The following is a 17,039-nucleotide window of genomic DNA, read 5'->3' on the forward strand; positions in this document are numbered from 1 at the left end:
TACTGTGAATGGGGGAAGGAAGGGAGAGCAGGATAGTAGTCCAGGGCCACAAAAAGCAAGAAAGAGTAAAATTTGGGGAAGAAAGATAGCTGAAAAAATTTCCCCACTCCTTAAGGTTGACTAACTTTCTAGTAAAAATTCTTAACCTAAGGAACTTTGGGTCTTTGGGATGTGGAAATGAAACATTTCCTTTTTCTTTTTAATGGAAACAAATAGTAATCAGCTAATAATTTTTTAAAGAACATCTCTTGCAATATGTTTTCCAATTAAAAAAGAAACTTGGAAAAACGATCGTGAAACAAATTTTGATTAGTCTAAGAACATCAGTTCAATCTTTGATTCTGTGCTGCCTTGATTCTTCTCAAAAGCAAATCCAACAATTTGACTCCTCAGATCTACTCTGTATCACATTGGGAAAGAAACTGTGTAAACAAGTACCATTTTACAAGACTACAGAGCTTCAATGAAATTAACACTGTAATAGGATCTCAGGCATTATCAGTAACATTTGAATAGCTTTTCAACAGAACTGCAACATAGTTTAAATAAATTCCTGCAAGGTGTTATAGGGTCTTTCTGGTTAAGTGGACTAAAATTCAGTTAAGATTCCATGTTGATACTTTTCTTTTTTTAAACAAATACAAACAGGGAGACCAGATTCCAGCAGTGATCACCATGGCCCACTTTTGAATTCCTGGCAACCAAACATTGTGTGATAAGTATCTTGAGCCCAAGTTACAAATCCAAAGGTTTTCTTCAATGAGGGTGGAAAACAGGCACAAGGGTTTATCTTCTCTGAGGTGGCACAACTGCTATCTTTAGGGCTGGTGGAATTAGTGGAGATTAGAAAAAAGGTAGGCATTTAGATAAACAAGAGTTTATCAGAACATGATTCTTGCCTTTGGACATTCAATCTAGCTTTTAAAAAATCCGAAAGAACCAGTGAAATTGGCCTTGCCCAGCAACGCCATGTGGTTTGTTTAGCGCTGCATATGGTAATAAGGCATTGTGACATTCTGTGTGTCAAGATTTTGAGGAAAATTTTGAAATTAATTCATTAAGACACAGATTTCTTTTGATAGCTGTCTCCATTTTTTTCTTTTTTAAATAAATTCATGTTTTGGTCTTTATTTATTTGTATGGTGGTGGCTACCCTTGGAACGTAATTCCATATAGGGTTTTGAAAGGTGACACATTCATTTTCAGTCACATTCTTTTAAAAGTGAATATTTAAAGAGTATTATAAATTATATATATATAATTTATATATGTATTTATATATATAAAACTATGGATCTCCGATATCTAAAAATATAAATGATTTTGTATTTGTCTCTTTTCTTGAAAAATCCACTAGCATCATTTTTCCATGATAAAAATTGTTGATTTTAAATTACATAACATACATTTCATGTATTTAAGTAGCTTTCACACTTGTAATTTTTTAAGATTACTTTATAAGACAGAGAAATAATATAATGCCATCTGGAAAGATTCCAGTTGCAGGTTCACATTTTACAAAATTGGTAAGTGAGTAGCAATAGGAATAAAAGTAATCCTGTGAATCTTTTATTATTAAGGAGTTTTGAAACTTGACTCTATGATTGAAAATATTTTTTCTTTGTAAAGAAGTTAACTCAGAAGCCCAAATATGGTTCCATTATGTTATTATTGTTTTGATTAAATCTGCTGTGCTAATGAACTCATTTTAATTTTTAAGAGTATGCAAAGAAACCGCAGAAAGGTATAACTCATCATACATCTTTAATTTATTAACAATATAAATAGACAATTAGAAACACACTGTAATGGGTTTTCCACCAAGAGACCATGTTTGGCAGGTACTCTGACCCTATACCCATTGCCAACTTATTTTCCTAATGACCAACTTCTTATTCTATAACAGTGTTCACTCACGGTGTGTCTAAGGCAGATGAACTGGATTCTCCTAACTGACACTGCGAGGTTCATACATATTTATTAAATTGAAAGGGTTGTCTCACTTAAAAACTAATCTTTACATTTGATTGAATGGGGGAAGGGATTCGCACCGTATAGGGTGAGAGCTCTGAAACCTTTTCGTGAAAATTTCCCGATTGTCCAGTACTCACGATTGTCCCAGGGACTTGGGTATCCTACTTCTTCCTTCCTGTACATATATAATAGCAAACAGTTAAATAGCAAGTTCTACAGGCAAAGTGCTACTCTAGGCACTTTTTTTTTAAAAAAAAATATGAGTGAGTTAATCCTTCCAAAAGCTCTATGAGACAGGTTTGCTATTAATAGCTGCACTTTACAGTGAAGAGAATAGGGTATAAGAGGATGAACGGCTTTCCCCAGGTAGCGCATGTCACTGTGATGGGGCCAGGATTCCACTCTGGCAGTCTGGTCCTGGAGCCTGCAATGCTTTGCTCCAGATGCGTTTACGGATCAGAACAGAAACTAGTAATGTCCATAACAGTCTCATCTATTATTAAGTAAGGAAGAAAGGATTAAGAGATTAACATTTGCCAATTTGAAGATTAAAAGTTGACAGAAAAAATCTGGGGGAGAAGTTAGTCCTAGATGGTCGATTATTGATGAGTTGATTTTGCAACCTCTTCCCTCCTCAATTACAACATACATTAACACTGTGCAGAAACATTATATCCCAGCCTTAAAAATTTCTCTGAAAATGTTTGTCTTCTTCATGAGACTATCATATTTGCTGTGTACTTGGAAATCTGCATACATGTTTATGGTGCTATTTTAGCAGCTCTGCAATTCCTTAAGTTATTCTCAGCCTTTTGAGAAGGGAGAGTGTTAGTCTTAAGGTCACTGCAAAAGCAGCCATCAGATTCTTGAACATGTTGGAATAAGGGTCAGTTATCTACAGCAGAGCAAAGCAGATGGAGAGAGAGATTGGAATCTGGAGCTAGCAGCCCCCATGAGGTTGATAGAGGCCGAAGGGAAGTTCAGTTTGACAAATAGTTTCCAGAAATGCAGGAGCAATGCTATGAAGTGAGAAGAGCTTGGGGTTCACAGCCAGGAGGCCTGGCTGTGGTGTTAGCTCTACACACAGTAACTACATCAGCTTGGGCATGTTATTTAACTTCTCTTATTTCTGACTAGCTCTAAGACTCTTAGGATTCAATGAGAAAATAGATGTAAATATGTTCTCTGAACTGTAAACCGTTAAATATGTTCAAGATAATTTTTTAGAAAATGGTGAGCTACTACTGTCCAGGGATTTGGGGGTCTTACTTCCTCCTTTCTGAACATATATAATAACAAACAGTCAAATAGCAAGTTTTACAAGCAAAGTACTGTTCAATGCACTTTTCTGATATTAATTAGTTACCTTCCACATCCTCCATGAGACAAGTTTGTTATTAATAGTTGCAGTTGCAGTAAGGAGAATAAGGTAGAGAGAGGCTAAGTAGCTATGCTCCAGGAAGCTGAACAGAAATAGGCATCTGTGATCCCTTTAACTGAATTAGTTAAGCTACCTAGCCGGGGTCTCTAATGTGGTATACCAGTAGCATCCTGGGAGGTGGTCAATGGTCATGATGGGTAGTCCAGATCACAGCAAGAGTTGGACTCTTGAAGGAGGACAGTTGTCAGGATTGTAGTCACGAGGCTGGGGTATAGGTAGAAAGCCCCAAATTTCAAGGTATTGCAATGCTAGGCAAAACTGGCTATCTAAAAAGGGGGAAATAAGGCCAGTGCCCAAGTGCTGGGTGATAACAGTACCTGGGAAGACAGTAAGGACTCTTTGATTCTGTGCTATATGATTTGGGCTAAAGTGTCTTCAATCCTTTTTGACTAATAGATAGAGTTCGGCCTGTAGGTGGGACACCAGCTATGAGATGAAAAGGTCTATCAAGTTTGGGAACCTAATACTAGTCTCCCAAACTAATGGACCCATAATTCTTGGATAACAGAAATGGAGACAGCTTCTGGGAAGTAGAAAATGAGGCTTCAAAATGACTTTGTGATTTTTTTCAGATTGAGTGACTAGGGCCACGAATATCTCATTTACAGAGGAGACCTCTAGTTGTAGGGTTGGGGTCACAAGTGAGAAGGAAAGGAGATGGATAAGGAGAAATGATCATTGGAGAGCTATGTGATGTGTTGGAACTCAGAAGAAAAATTAGGACCAGAGGTAGGAGTTTGAGAAACTGCCCGGAGAATAGTTGCCCTTAAGCCCTTGGAGAGGATGAGATGTTTCCAGGAGAGTGGAGAGTAAGCCAAGAGGGAGGCTGAAGGAAGACTTTTGAAAGTTTGAGAATGAAGAGATCCACAAAAGACTGAAAGAAATGCAACTATCTCAAGGGTGTAGAAAGAGAACCGGAAAAAGTTTATCAAGTGAAGGGAGTTTCACAAAAAAGGAAGTCATGCCAGAGAAAAAGTCAGGCAGCAGGATGAGGACTGAGGAAAGATAATAAGTTGGTAATCAGAAGGTCACTACTGGTCATTTTAAGAGATGTCTGCGGCACATTGTTTGAGATTATAGATTCTGGAGACACACTTCATAGGTTCGAATCTAAGCTCAGCCATTGCCAGTTGTGGAATCCTACCATTCCTTTATAATTTTTGAAATAGGGTAATCCAATGGTGAGCTTTCTATTTTTAAATATGAGGCCATTGTGCATGCAAATTTGTCCCTAATTTTTATGGGTCACTTTATAATGGAAAAAAATTTACATTGATATACAAAAAAAATTAGTTTCCCCAAACTTCTTACCATTTTATCCTTCTTTCATTTAGCAGGAACAGTAAGAGTTTTTTTTTTTTTTTTCCTCTCATCTAACTTAGTGGGATAAAGACCCTGGACTACTGAATCAGACCTTAAGACCAAGGCTTAGATTTACATTATCTTTGTATAAGATTGTAGTAGGTGGGATAATGGCTCCCAAAGACATCAGTCAGGCCCTAATCCCTGGAAACTGTAAATGTTATCTTTATTGGAGAAAAAAAAGATCTTCATGCATGTGATTAAGTAAGACTCTTGAGATGGGGAGATTTTCCTGAACTATCTAGGTGGGCCCTAAATGCCTTCACTGATATCCTTATTCAATGGAGGCAGAAGGAATGTGATACACATGCATAATAGGTCAGTATGAAGATAGAGGCAGAGATTGAAGTGTTGTAGCCACAAGCCAAGGAATGCCAGAATCCACCAGAAGCTGGAAGAGGCAAAGGATAGATTCTCTCCTAAAGTCTGTAGAGGATGTGTGACCCTGTTGACACATTGATTTTAACTCAGTAATGCCAATTTCAGACTTCTGGCCAGGAGAACTGTGAGAGAATACATTTCTGTCATTTTAAGCTGTCAGTTGCAGTAATTTGTTATAGCTGCCACAGGAAACTTATACAACTATAACATTCACAGCAACAATTTTTCACACCACTGTAATTTTGCAGGTAATTCTGATGCTTTCACCAAAAAAGATGACGAAAAATAGTCCCATGACTTGAAATTCAAGAACTGCATGCTTATAGAAATATGAAGAAAATATAAAGAAATATAAAGAAAAAGAATGTTGCTGACATGATAAATCAATGTAAATGGTGTTCAATTGCATAAAATATTTCATTGGCTTGAATAGTGCTTTAGTGAGACTGAGAAGAAATTATATACATGTCAGAAAAATAAACTGAGCATTTTATAGTTCTTCTAATTCATTAATTTGAAAAATTATTTTTCAAATTAGAGACAAGGAGAAAAATCACATGTAATCCTCCATGCAACTATTATCAGCAGTTTTATATAATCACTTAAACTTATTTTCTTTTTATAAACACCTAAAATTTTGAACATTGATTTTTTCCCACTTAATAAATATGCAAATTTTGCTAATATTACTTTGTCTTCATAACTATAATTTTTTTATTTTTATTTTTTTATTAATTAAGAAAAAGAAAAGAAATTAACACAACATTTAGAAATCATTCCATTCTACATATGCACTCAGTAATTCTTAGTATCATCACATAGATGCATGATCATCATTTCCTAGTACATTTGCATCGATTTAGGAAAAGAACTAGCAAAACAGCAGAAAAAGATATAGAATGTCAATATAGAGAAGAAAATTAAAATAATAATAATAATAAAAAATATATATATATAAAAAAGGAAAAAGAAAAAACAAAACAAAAGATACAAACAAACAAACAAACAAAAAAACTATAGTTCAGGTGCAGCTTCATTCACTGTTTTAACATAGTTACATTACAATTAGGTATTATTGTGCTGTCCATTTCTGAGTTTTTGTATCTAGTCCTGTTGCACAGTCTGTATCCCTTCAGCTTCAATTACCCATTATCTTACCCTGTTTCTAACTCCTGCTGGTCTCTGTTACCAATGATATATTCCAAGTTGATTCTCGAATGTCAGTTCACATCAGTGGGACCATACAGTATTTGTCCTTTAGTTTTTGGCTAGACTCACTCAGCATAATGTTCTCTAGGTCCATCCATGTTATTACATGCTTCATAAGTTTAGTCTGTCTTAAAGCTGCATAATATTCCATCGTAGGTACACACCACAGTTCGCTTAGCCACTCGTCTGTCGACGGACACTTTGGCCGTCTCCATCACTTTGCAACTGTAAACAATGCTACTATAAACACTGGTGTGCAAATGTCCATCTATTTCTTTGCCCTTAAGTCCTTTGAGTAGATACCTAGCAGTGGTATTGCTGGGTCGTAATCCATTCTGCCAGTCTATGTCTTTTGATTGGGAAATTCAGTCCATTAATTTTTTTTTTTATTAATTAAAAAAAGAATTAACAAAACAATTAGAAATCATTCCAATCTACATGTACAATCAGTAATTCTTAATAACATCACATGGTTGCATATTCATCATTTCTTAGTACATTTGCATCGATTTAGAAAAAGAAATATAAAGACAACAGAATAAGAATTAAAACAATAATAGAAAGAAAAAAAACAAAAAACCTATACCTCACATGCAGCTTCATTCAGTGTTTTAACATAATTGCATTACAATTGGGTAGTATTGTGCTGTCCATTTCTGGGTTTTTATATCCAGTCCCGTTGTACAGTCTGTATCCCTTCAGCTCCAATTACCCGTTCTCTCTTTTTTTTTTTTTAATTAATGGAAAAAAAGAAATTAACCCAACATTTAGAGATCATACCATTCTACATATGCAATCAGTAATTCTTAACATCATCACATAGATGCATGATCATCATTTCTTAGTATATTTGCATTGGTTTAGAAGAACTAGCAACATAACCGAAAAAGATATAGAATGTTAATATACAGAAAAAAATAAAAGTAATAATAGTAAAATCAAAACAAAACAAAACAAAACAAAAACCTATAGCTCAGATGCATCTTCATTCAGTGTTTTAACCTGATTACTTTACAATTAGGTATTATTGTGCTGTCCATTTTTGAGTTTTTGTATCTAGTCCTGTTACACCATCTGTATCCCTTCAACTCCAATTGGCCATTATCTTACCCTGTTTCTACCTCCTGCTGGACTCTGATATCAAGGACATATTCCAAATTTATTCTCGAATGTCTGCTCACATCAGTGGGACCATACAGTATTTGTCCTTTAGTTTTTGGCTAGACTCACTCAGCATAATGTTCTCTAGGTCCATCCATGTTATTACATGCTTCATAAGTTTATCCTGTCTTAAAGCTGCATAATATTCCATCGTATGTATATACCACAGTTTGTTTAGCCACTCTTCTGTTGATGGAGATTTCGGCTGTTTCCATCTCTTTGCAATTGTAAATAACGCTGCTATAAACATTGGTGTGCAAATGTCCGTTTGTGTCTTTGCCCTTAAGTCCTTTGAGTAGATTCCCAGCAATGGTATTGCTGGGTCGTATGGCAATTCTATATTCAGCTTTTTGAGGAACCGCCAAACTGCCTTCCACAGTGGTTGCACGATTTGACATTCCCACCAACAGTGGATAAGTGTGCCTCTTTCTCCGCATCCTCTCCAGCACTTGTCATTTTCTGTTTTGTTGATAATGGCCATTCTGGTGGGTGTGAGATGATATCTCATTGTGGTTTTGATTTGCATTTCTCTAATGGCCAGGGACATTGAGCATCTCTTCATGTGCCTTTTGGCCATTTGTATTTCCTCTTCTGATAGGTGTCTGTTCAAGTCTTTTTCCCATTTTGTAATTGGGTTGGCTGTCTTTTTGTTGTTGAGATGAACAATCTCTTTATAAATTCTGGATACTAGACCTTTATCTGATATATCATTTCCAAATATTGTCTCCCATTGTGTAGGCTGTCTTTCTACTTTCTTGATGAAGTTCTTTGATGCACAAAAAGTGTTTAATTTTGAGGAGCTCCCATTTATTTATTTCCTTCTTCAGTGTTCTTGCTTTAGGTTTAAGGTCCATAAAACCGCCTCCAGTTGTAAGATCCATAAGATATCTCCCAACATTTTCCTCTATCTGTTTTATGGTCTTAGACCTAATGTTTAGATCTTTGATCCATTTTGAGTTAACTTTTGTATAGGGTGTGAGATACGGGTCTTCTTTCATTCTTTTGCATATGGATATCCAGTTCTCTAGGCACCATTTATTGAAGAGACTGCTCTGTCCCAGGTGAGTTGGCTTGACTGCCTTATCAAAGATCAAATGTCCATAGATGAGAGGGTCTATATCTGAGCACTCTATTCGATTCCATTGGTCGATATATCTATCTTTATGCCAATACCATGCTGTTTTGACCACTGTGGCTTCATAATATGCCTTAAAGTCAGGCAGTGCAAGACCTCCAGCTTCGTTTTTTTCCTCAAGATGTTTTTAGCAATTCGGGGCAACCTGCCCTTCCAGATAAATTTGCTTATTGGTTTTTCTATTTCTGAAAAATAAGTTGTTGGGATTTTGATTGGTATTGCATTGAATCTGTAAATCAATTTAGGTAGGATTGACATCTTAACTATATTTAGTCTTCCAATCCATGAACACGGTATGCCCTTCCATCTATTTAGGTCTTCTGTGATTTCTTTTAGCAGTTTTTTGTAGTTTTCTTTATATAGGTTTTTTGTCTCTTTAGTTAAATTTATTCCTAGGTATTTTATTCTTTTAGTTGCAATTGTAAATGGGATTCGTTTCTTGATTTCCCCCTCAGCTTGTTCATTACTAGTGTATAGAAATGCTACAGATTTTTGAACGTTGATCTTGTAACCTGCTACTTTGCTGTACTCATTTATTAGCTCTAGTAGTTTTGTTGTGGATTTTTCCGGGTTTTTGACGTATAGTATCATATCGTCTGCAAACAGTGATAGTTTTACTTCTTCCTTTCCAATTTTGATGCCTTGTATTTCTTTTTCTTGTCTAATTGCTCTGGCTAGAACCTCCAACACAATGTTGAATAATAGTGGTGATAGTGGACATCCTTGTCTTGTTCCTGATCTTCGGGTGAAAGTTTTCAATTTTTCCCCATTGAGGATGATATTAGCTGTGGGTTTTTCATATATTCCCTCTATCATTTTAAGGAAGTTCCCTTGTATTCCTATCTTTTGAAGTGTTTTCAACAGAAAGGATGTTGAATCTTGTCAAATGCCTTCTCTGCATCAATTGAGATGATCATGTGATTTTTCTGCTTTGATTTGTTGATATGGTGTATTACATTAATTGATTTTCTTATGTTGAACCATCCTTGCATACCTGGGATGAATCCTACTTGGTCATGATGTATAATTCTTTTAATGTGTTGTTGGATACGATTTGCTAGAATTTTATTGAGGATTTTTGCATCTATATTCATTAGAGAGATTGGTCTGTAGTTTTCTTTTTTTGTAATATCTTTGCCTGGTTTTGGTATGAGGGTGATGTTGGCTTCATAGAATGAATTAGGCAGTTTTCCCTCCACTTCGATTTTTTTGAAGAGTTTGAGGAGAATTGGTACTAATTCTTTCTGGAACGTTTGATAGAATTCACATGTGAAGCCATCTGGTCCTGGACTTTTCTTTTTAGGAAGCTTTTGAATGACTAATTCAATTTCTTTACTTGTGATTGGTTTGTTGAGGTCATCTATGTCTTCTTGAGTCAAAGTTGGTTGTTCATGTCTTTCCAGGAACCCGTCCATTTCATCTAAATTGTTGTATTTATTAGCGTAAAGTTGTTCATAGTATCCTGTTATTACCTCCTTTATTTCTGTGAGGTCAGTAGTTATGTCTCCTCTTCCATTTCTGATCTTATTTATTTGCATCCTCTCTCTTCTTCTTTTTGTCAATCTTGATAAGGGCCCATCAATCTTGTTGATTTTCTCATAGAACCAACTTCTGGTCTTATTGATTTTCTCTACTGTTTTCATATTTTCAATTTCATTTATTTCTGCTCTGATCTTTGTTATTTCTTTCCTTTTGCTTGCTTTTGGATTAGTTTGCTGTTCTTTCTCCAGTTCTTCCAAGTGAACAGTTAATTCCTGCATTTTTGCCTTTTCTTCTTTTCTGATAGGCATTTAGGGCAATAAATTTCCCTCTTAGCACTGCCTTTGCTGCATCCCATAAGTTTTGATATGTTGTGTTTTCATTTTCATTTGCCTCGAGGTATTTACTAATTTCTCTTGCAATTTCTTCTTTGACCCACTCGTTGTTTAAGAGTGTGTTGTTGAGCCTCCAGGTATTTGTGAATTTTCTGGCATTCCGCCTATTATTGATTTCCAACTTCATTCCTTTATGAGCCGAGAAAGTGTTGTGTATGATTTCAATCTTTTTAAATTTGTTAAGACTTGCTTTGTGACCCAGCATATGGTCTACCTTTGAGAATGATCCATGAGCACTTGAGAAAAAGGTGTATCCTGCTGTTGTGGGATTTAATGTCCTATAAATGTCTGTTAAGTCTAGCTCCTTTATAGTAATATTCAGATTCTCTATTTCTTTATTGATCCTCTGTCTAGATGTTCTGTCCATTGATGAGAGTGGGGAATTGAAGTCTCCAACTATTATGGTATTTGTGCCTATTTCCCTTTTCAGTGTTTGCAGTGTATTCCTCACGTATTTTGGGGCATTCTGGTTCGGTGCGTAAATATTTATGATTGTTATGTCTTCTTGTTTAATTGTTCCTTTTATTAGTATATAGTGTCCTTCTTTGTCTCTTTTAACTGTTTTACATTTGAAGTCTAACTTGTTGGATATTAGTATAGCCACTCCTGCTGTTTTCTGGTTGTTATTTGCATGAAATATCTTTTCCCAACCTTTCACTTTCAACCTATGTTTATCTTTGGGTCTAAGATGTGTTTCCTGTAGACAGCATATAGAAGGATCCTGTTTTTTAATCCATTCTGACATTCTATGTCTTTTGATTGGGGAATTCAGTCCATTAACATTTAGTGTTATTACTGTTTGGATAATATTTTCCTCTGCCATTTTGCCTTTTGTATTATATATATCATATCTGACTTTCCTTCTTTCTACACTCTTCTCCATACCTCTCTCTTCTGTCTTTTCGGTTCTGACTCTAGTGCTCCCTTTAGTATTTCTTGCAGAGCTGGTCTCTTGGTCACAAATTCTCTCAGTGACTTTTTGTCTGAGAATGTTTTAATTTCTCCCTCATTTTTGAAGGACAATTTTGCTGGATATAGGAGTCTTGGTTGGCAGTTTTTCTCTTTTAGTAATTTAAATATATCATCCCACTGTCTTCTAGCCTCCATGGTTTCTGCTGAGAAATCTACACATAGTCTTATTGGGTTTCCCTTGTATGTGATGGATTGTTTTTCTCTTGCTGCTTTCAAGATCCTCTCTTTCCCTTTGACCTCTGACATTCTAACTAGTAAGTGTCTTGGAGAACGCCTATTTGGGTCTAATCTCTTTGGGGTGCGCTGCACTTCTTGGATCTGTAATTTTAGGTCTTTCATAAGAGTTGGGAAATTTTCAGTGATAATTTCTTCCATTAGTTTTTCTCCTCCTTTTCCCTTCTCTTCTCCTTCTGGGACACCCACAACACGTATATTTGTGCGCTTCATATTGTCATTCAGTTCCCTGATCCCCTGCTCAAGTTTTTCCATTCTTTTCCCTATAGTTTCTGTTTCTTTTTGGGATTCAGATGTTCCATCCTCCAGTTCACTAATTGTAGCTTCTGTCTCTTTAGATCTACCATTGTAGGTATCCATTGTTTTTTCCATTTTTTCTACTTTGTCCTTCACTCCCATAAGTTCTGTGATTTGTTTTTTCAGATTTTCTATTTCTTCTTTTTGTTCAGCCCATGTCTTCTTCATGTCCTCCCTCAATTTATTGATTTGGTTTTTGAAGAGGTTTTCCATTTCTGTTCGTATATTCAACATTAGTTGTCTCAGCTTCTGTATCTCATTTGAACTATTGGTTTGTTCCTTTGACTGGGCCATATTTTCAATTTTCCGAGCGTGATCCATTATTTTCTGCTGGTGTCTGGGCATTTGATCAGATTTCCCTGGGTGTGGGACCCAGCTGGTTGAAAGGTTTTTCTGTGAAATCTCTGGGCTCTGTTTTTCTTTTCCTGCCCAGTAGGTGGTTCTCGTGGTGCTCGTCTGTCTGCGAGTCCCACCAGTAAAAGATGCCAATCCTAATCTCGCAGTCGGCCCGGAAATCGCGCGTGGAGGGGGGGTCGCCGGCCACCGCGGCTTGGGGGAGTGCCGGTCCAAATTGCGCAGCTGGCCCGAGACGCCAAGCGTGGCGGGAGGGCCCCGCTATCCAACATTCCCAGTTGTACCGGGAAGCCACGTGTGTGGAAAGGACCCCGGTCGCCAGCCATCCCGGCCCGGGAAAGCGCGCACCCCTCGGGTATCTCACTGCAGCGGATTCTCCCTGCCCGTTCAGCTGTTCCAGAATGGGGTATGCTGTCTTTTTGGTCTCTGCCGTGGCTCCGGGAGCTGTTTTGTATTGTTTCTGTTTCTTTAGTTGCTGTTCTGGAGGAGGAACTAAGACCCGCGCGTCTTACTAAGCCACTATCTTCTCCGGAAGTCTCCATAACTATAACTTTAAACAACAGTTTAAGTTGCAGCTGAGTGGATAGACTATACTTCAATTATTCTCTTGCTTGGAATATTCAGACTAACTTCTATTTTAGAGAGGAACCATAGATATCATACCTTAAAAAGTCCCTTATTTAATTGAAAGAAATCGAGACCAATAGGCTAGAGATTCTCGATCTTGTCACTACTGATATTTTGAACTAGATAATTTCTTGTGGTGGGGCAGTGGGGAATCCTATGAATTGTCAGATATTTAGAATGCTTCTACCCACTGGATGCCAGTAGCTCCCCATTCAGTCAGTTGTGACAGCCAAAAATATCTTCAGACCAAAATTTACGTAGAAGGACAAAATTGCCCTTCATTGAGAAGCACTGCCAGAAAGGTTGAGTTCAAAGTCAGTTACTGGGAAATCCAATATTAAAATTTAAATTCTTGAATCCAAGTCCAGTTCTCCTTTTATTCCACCTTCAATGGTCTTGCTCCACCATTCTCTAGGAAGCTTCTGAACTCATGGCGTTAAGAGGGGCGGCTACACCTCCAGTCACGTCATATACATTTCTGCAGAAATGTGGGAGATTGGAAAATAGTGAGAAGAGAACTTTTTGCAAAGAGTTTTTTACTGAGAAGGGATTTCCTCTCCAGTAACTTCTGCTTACATATTATCGACCAAAATTGTGTGATGTGGCCACCTCTAGTCACAAAAAGAGGCTAGGAGTTCAAATTTTTAGCTTTTACAGCTGCTATAATACAGTCAGGCAGGGGACAAGGGAGGGTATGAATGATTTTCAAATAGTATTTGTTACATTTAAAAAAAATATTTGCTACATTTATCACCCTATTTCATGTGGCAGGTGAGAGGAGCAGTAATTTGGAAGCCTCCAAAATTGTTTAGTTTTATGTGAAGTCTCAATGTGCTGTAATTTATTATGTGGAAAGTACTTCATGAAATCCTTTCCAGTGGATTGATTTGTTAATTTCTTTATTCTGTTTCCTGGGAATGAGTAAGGTGTATATTCATGTGCAAGTAGTGTTTTTGAAGAAACCCAATTAATTTCACCTAAAAAGGTCACTACTACAAACCAGCAGTGCTTTTATCAGTATTTTTACCAGTTGTAATAAATATGTCTATCAATTCACATCATCTACAGGCTGACATTTAGAAGGTTTAGATTGGTTTCTTGTCTTTTCCCATCCAGCAATATTCAATAGTGACCCAAAGCGTTAATGTTGACTGCATCTGAAAATGTAAAGGACATGGATATGTCAAACATACAAGAAAGATGTGATACAAGTAGCAGCACATTTCACTGGCTGAATGTAGAACTGTTTGTTTCCTTATCTACCAGATCACTGGGAAATTTTGTTTTTTTCACAATATTTCCTATTTTCTACCCAAAGAAACATGCGTCTAGTCAAGTATGGAAAAAGCAACAATTTGATCATTTAAAATGCAGTGGTACATTCCATCAGGTTCTTTGAAGAATAATCTTAGACTATTATTCTACATGTACATTCCCTTTGCTTTCATTTGGGTAAGGTGTATCTTATTTCTCTAGTTATATTACAAATTATTTAATGTATGAGCTATGATATGTATTTTTCTGTGGGGCTAAAAAAATTAGAAAGATACTGACACTGTTGGTATTATTCAATAAAGATTATTCAAATGTCTATGGTTTCAGTCATCTAATAACCATTTCTGTGTTAATTTCCTTTCTTCCATTTATCAAATGATAAAATCCTTTCCAGATTCGATTTCATTCAGGGAATAGGGCATATTTAGGCCTGGGGTTCAATACAGAGTGGATGATGGCACTGAGAGATGGACAATCTTTCTTCCCTTGTGTGGTGGCTGAGAGTTTCTGAGAGAACTACACTTCACCCCTAAACTCAATAGGATGCAACCTATGAATGGACTATGTCATAGTTGCATATTGGTGTTAATTAGGGTCCTCTGAGAAGTAGACACCAAGCTTGGATTAGATGTGCAAAAAATCTGTAGGGAGAGGGTGGATTCCTGTAAAGGATAAAAGGGAGGAAGCTGGAGAAGGCAGGGAGAGCCTTTAGACCATAATTCCAGCCCAGTACTTGTGAAAGAGAGAGACTAGGAAGGAAGGTTGGAAAGAAGAGTCTTAGACTGAAGCACAGTTCCAAGAAAGACTTGGTCAAGCTGTTGGGTCCTATTTGTACCAAAGTTGCTCATCAGAGAAGTCCCACATCCCAGGAATAGGCTTGCACTTATACCATCACCATGCTCAGTCATTGGCTGGGAACACTCATGGCAAAGTGTGGCTGCAGCATGGAAATGGTGGTGGATCCTGGGATCAGCACTTGGGCCATCAGTCAACTGAGCTTCCAGCAGTAGCAGATCTGAATAGCTTATTTTCATGGCCACCACTCTAGTCAAATCCACAACAAAAGCTGGGTCTTCCAGGAGATCATGAGAGGGCTAGGATTCTTGCACAATAAAGCAATCTCAATCTGATTCATTTGCTGGTCCTTGCAAGATGGCTGACTTTGCAATGGCATGTCAGAGGCATTTTCTATGTTGGCCTGCCTGGTGGATCCTTGTTTCTGTAATTGGCTCCCAGCAGTGCTTATTGGTAGCAGCTCCTGTCAGAGACATCTCCCCCTGAGAAGAACTTGTGGAGTCAGGACTTCTGTGAGCTCCAACCTGGACAACAGAATGTCTAATAAAGGCAGTCTCTGACTGCATTGTTTCTAGCCGTTTGTCCCTAAACATGGATTTCTGGAAATGCTAAATATCTAAATCTAAATGCTAAATATCTAACCTTCCCAGGGACAATTTTCATTTCGGGAAATTCTAGAAGACCGAAAGGATTTCGTGATCTAAAACAGTGATCCTATAGTCGTGGAATTTCAGATATTGAGAACGTTAGGAAGGTTATGAAGGGAGGGGAGAAGTGGTCTGCGCCTGGCAGCTAGCTGTTCCTGGCACACACCACTCCACCTTTGCCCACATCCTTCTCTGCCCAGGACACCCCTTCCTTCTCTGCCCACCCAAATACTGCCCAGATTTTACCTCTCAGGTCAATTCCACTGACCACCTCCTTCCCAGAGTTCAAAAATATGTTGTCAGTGTGTAACCCATTCATAATGCAATCAAATATTTCTTTATTCATTAATTTTTCATTTGTAGCACATCTTATTTCTTTGACTACATGATAAATTCTTAAATGTATAGGCCATGATATGTGCTTTTCTATGGGACTAAAAACTTGATCAAACACTGACAAGGTTGATAGTATTTCATAAATATTAGCCAAATGAATACCTGCCCTGACAAGGGGTCCAGTCACCCGGTAAGTATTCCTAGCTCCTCAGCTGCTAGTCACGTTTGTTGTTTCCATACTCTGAAGTTTCACTTTGGGCTGATGTTGGAGCATGCAGGATACCAAAATATATTCAAACTATTTTATAGTCAAAAAATAATTTTGAAGATCCTGCATGAAACAATGACAAAAAGTTTTTTTCCATGCAATATGGCTCAGAGCTTTGGTTTGATGTGTGCTTTGGCACTGTGAATCTTAAAGTATGTAGCATTTACCAAACTTCTTTGACCACAGAACTTTTTTCTTGTTTTCCTTAAAACATCTTGAGGGACTAGAAATACATATTTCTGTTAATGCTGGATTAAATATCAAGCCTTCCCAGGGACAATTGTCTTTTGATGCTAAATTCTAGAAGACCAAAAAGATTTCATGATCTAAAACAGTGATCCTATAGTCGTGGAATTTCAGATATTGAGAAAGGAAGGTTATGAAGAAGAGGAAAGAATATTTTGGCATGGGTCTGGTGTATACTGCTTGGTGAAGTTGACCTTTCCAGGGAAACTCATATTAATAGCTCTAGTTTTGCAGTATGCTGCCCTGATTTGGATTCAAAATGAATTATTACATTATTCACAGGCTTCATGTTTTCACTTGTTACTCTTCGCTCCCTGTATCAGAGCCAAGTTCTTTCCTAGTGAAACTTCTTATTGAGTTTAGAAAAGCAGCCTGAGAAATTGCATGACACCTCCACTCTCAAAAATGATTCCTTATTTTCTAGCCTTAAGACAGGATCCTATCTTAAGAC

The sequence above is a fragment of the Tamandua tetradactyla genome, chromosome 5 (genome assembly GCF_023851605.1).
Source record: "Tamandua tetradactyla isolate mTamTet1 chromosome 5, mTamTet1.pri, whole genome shotgun sequence".
In the NCBI taxonomy this organism is placed as follows: domain Eukaryota; kingdom Metazoa; phylum Chordata; class Mammalia; order Pilosa; family Myrmecophagidae; genus Tamandua; species Tamandua tetradactyla.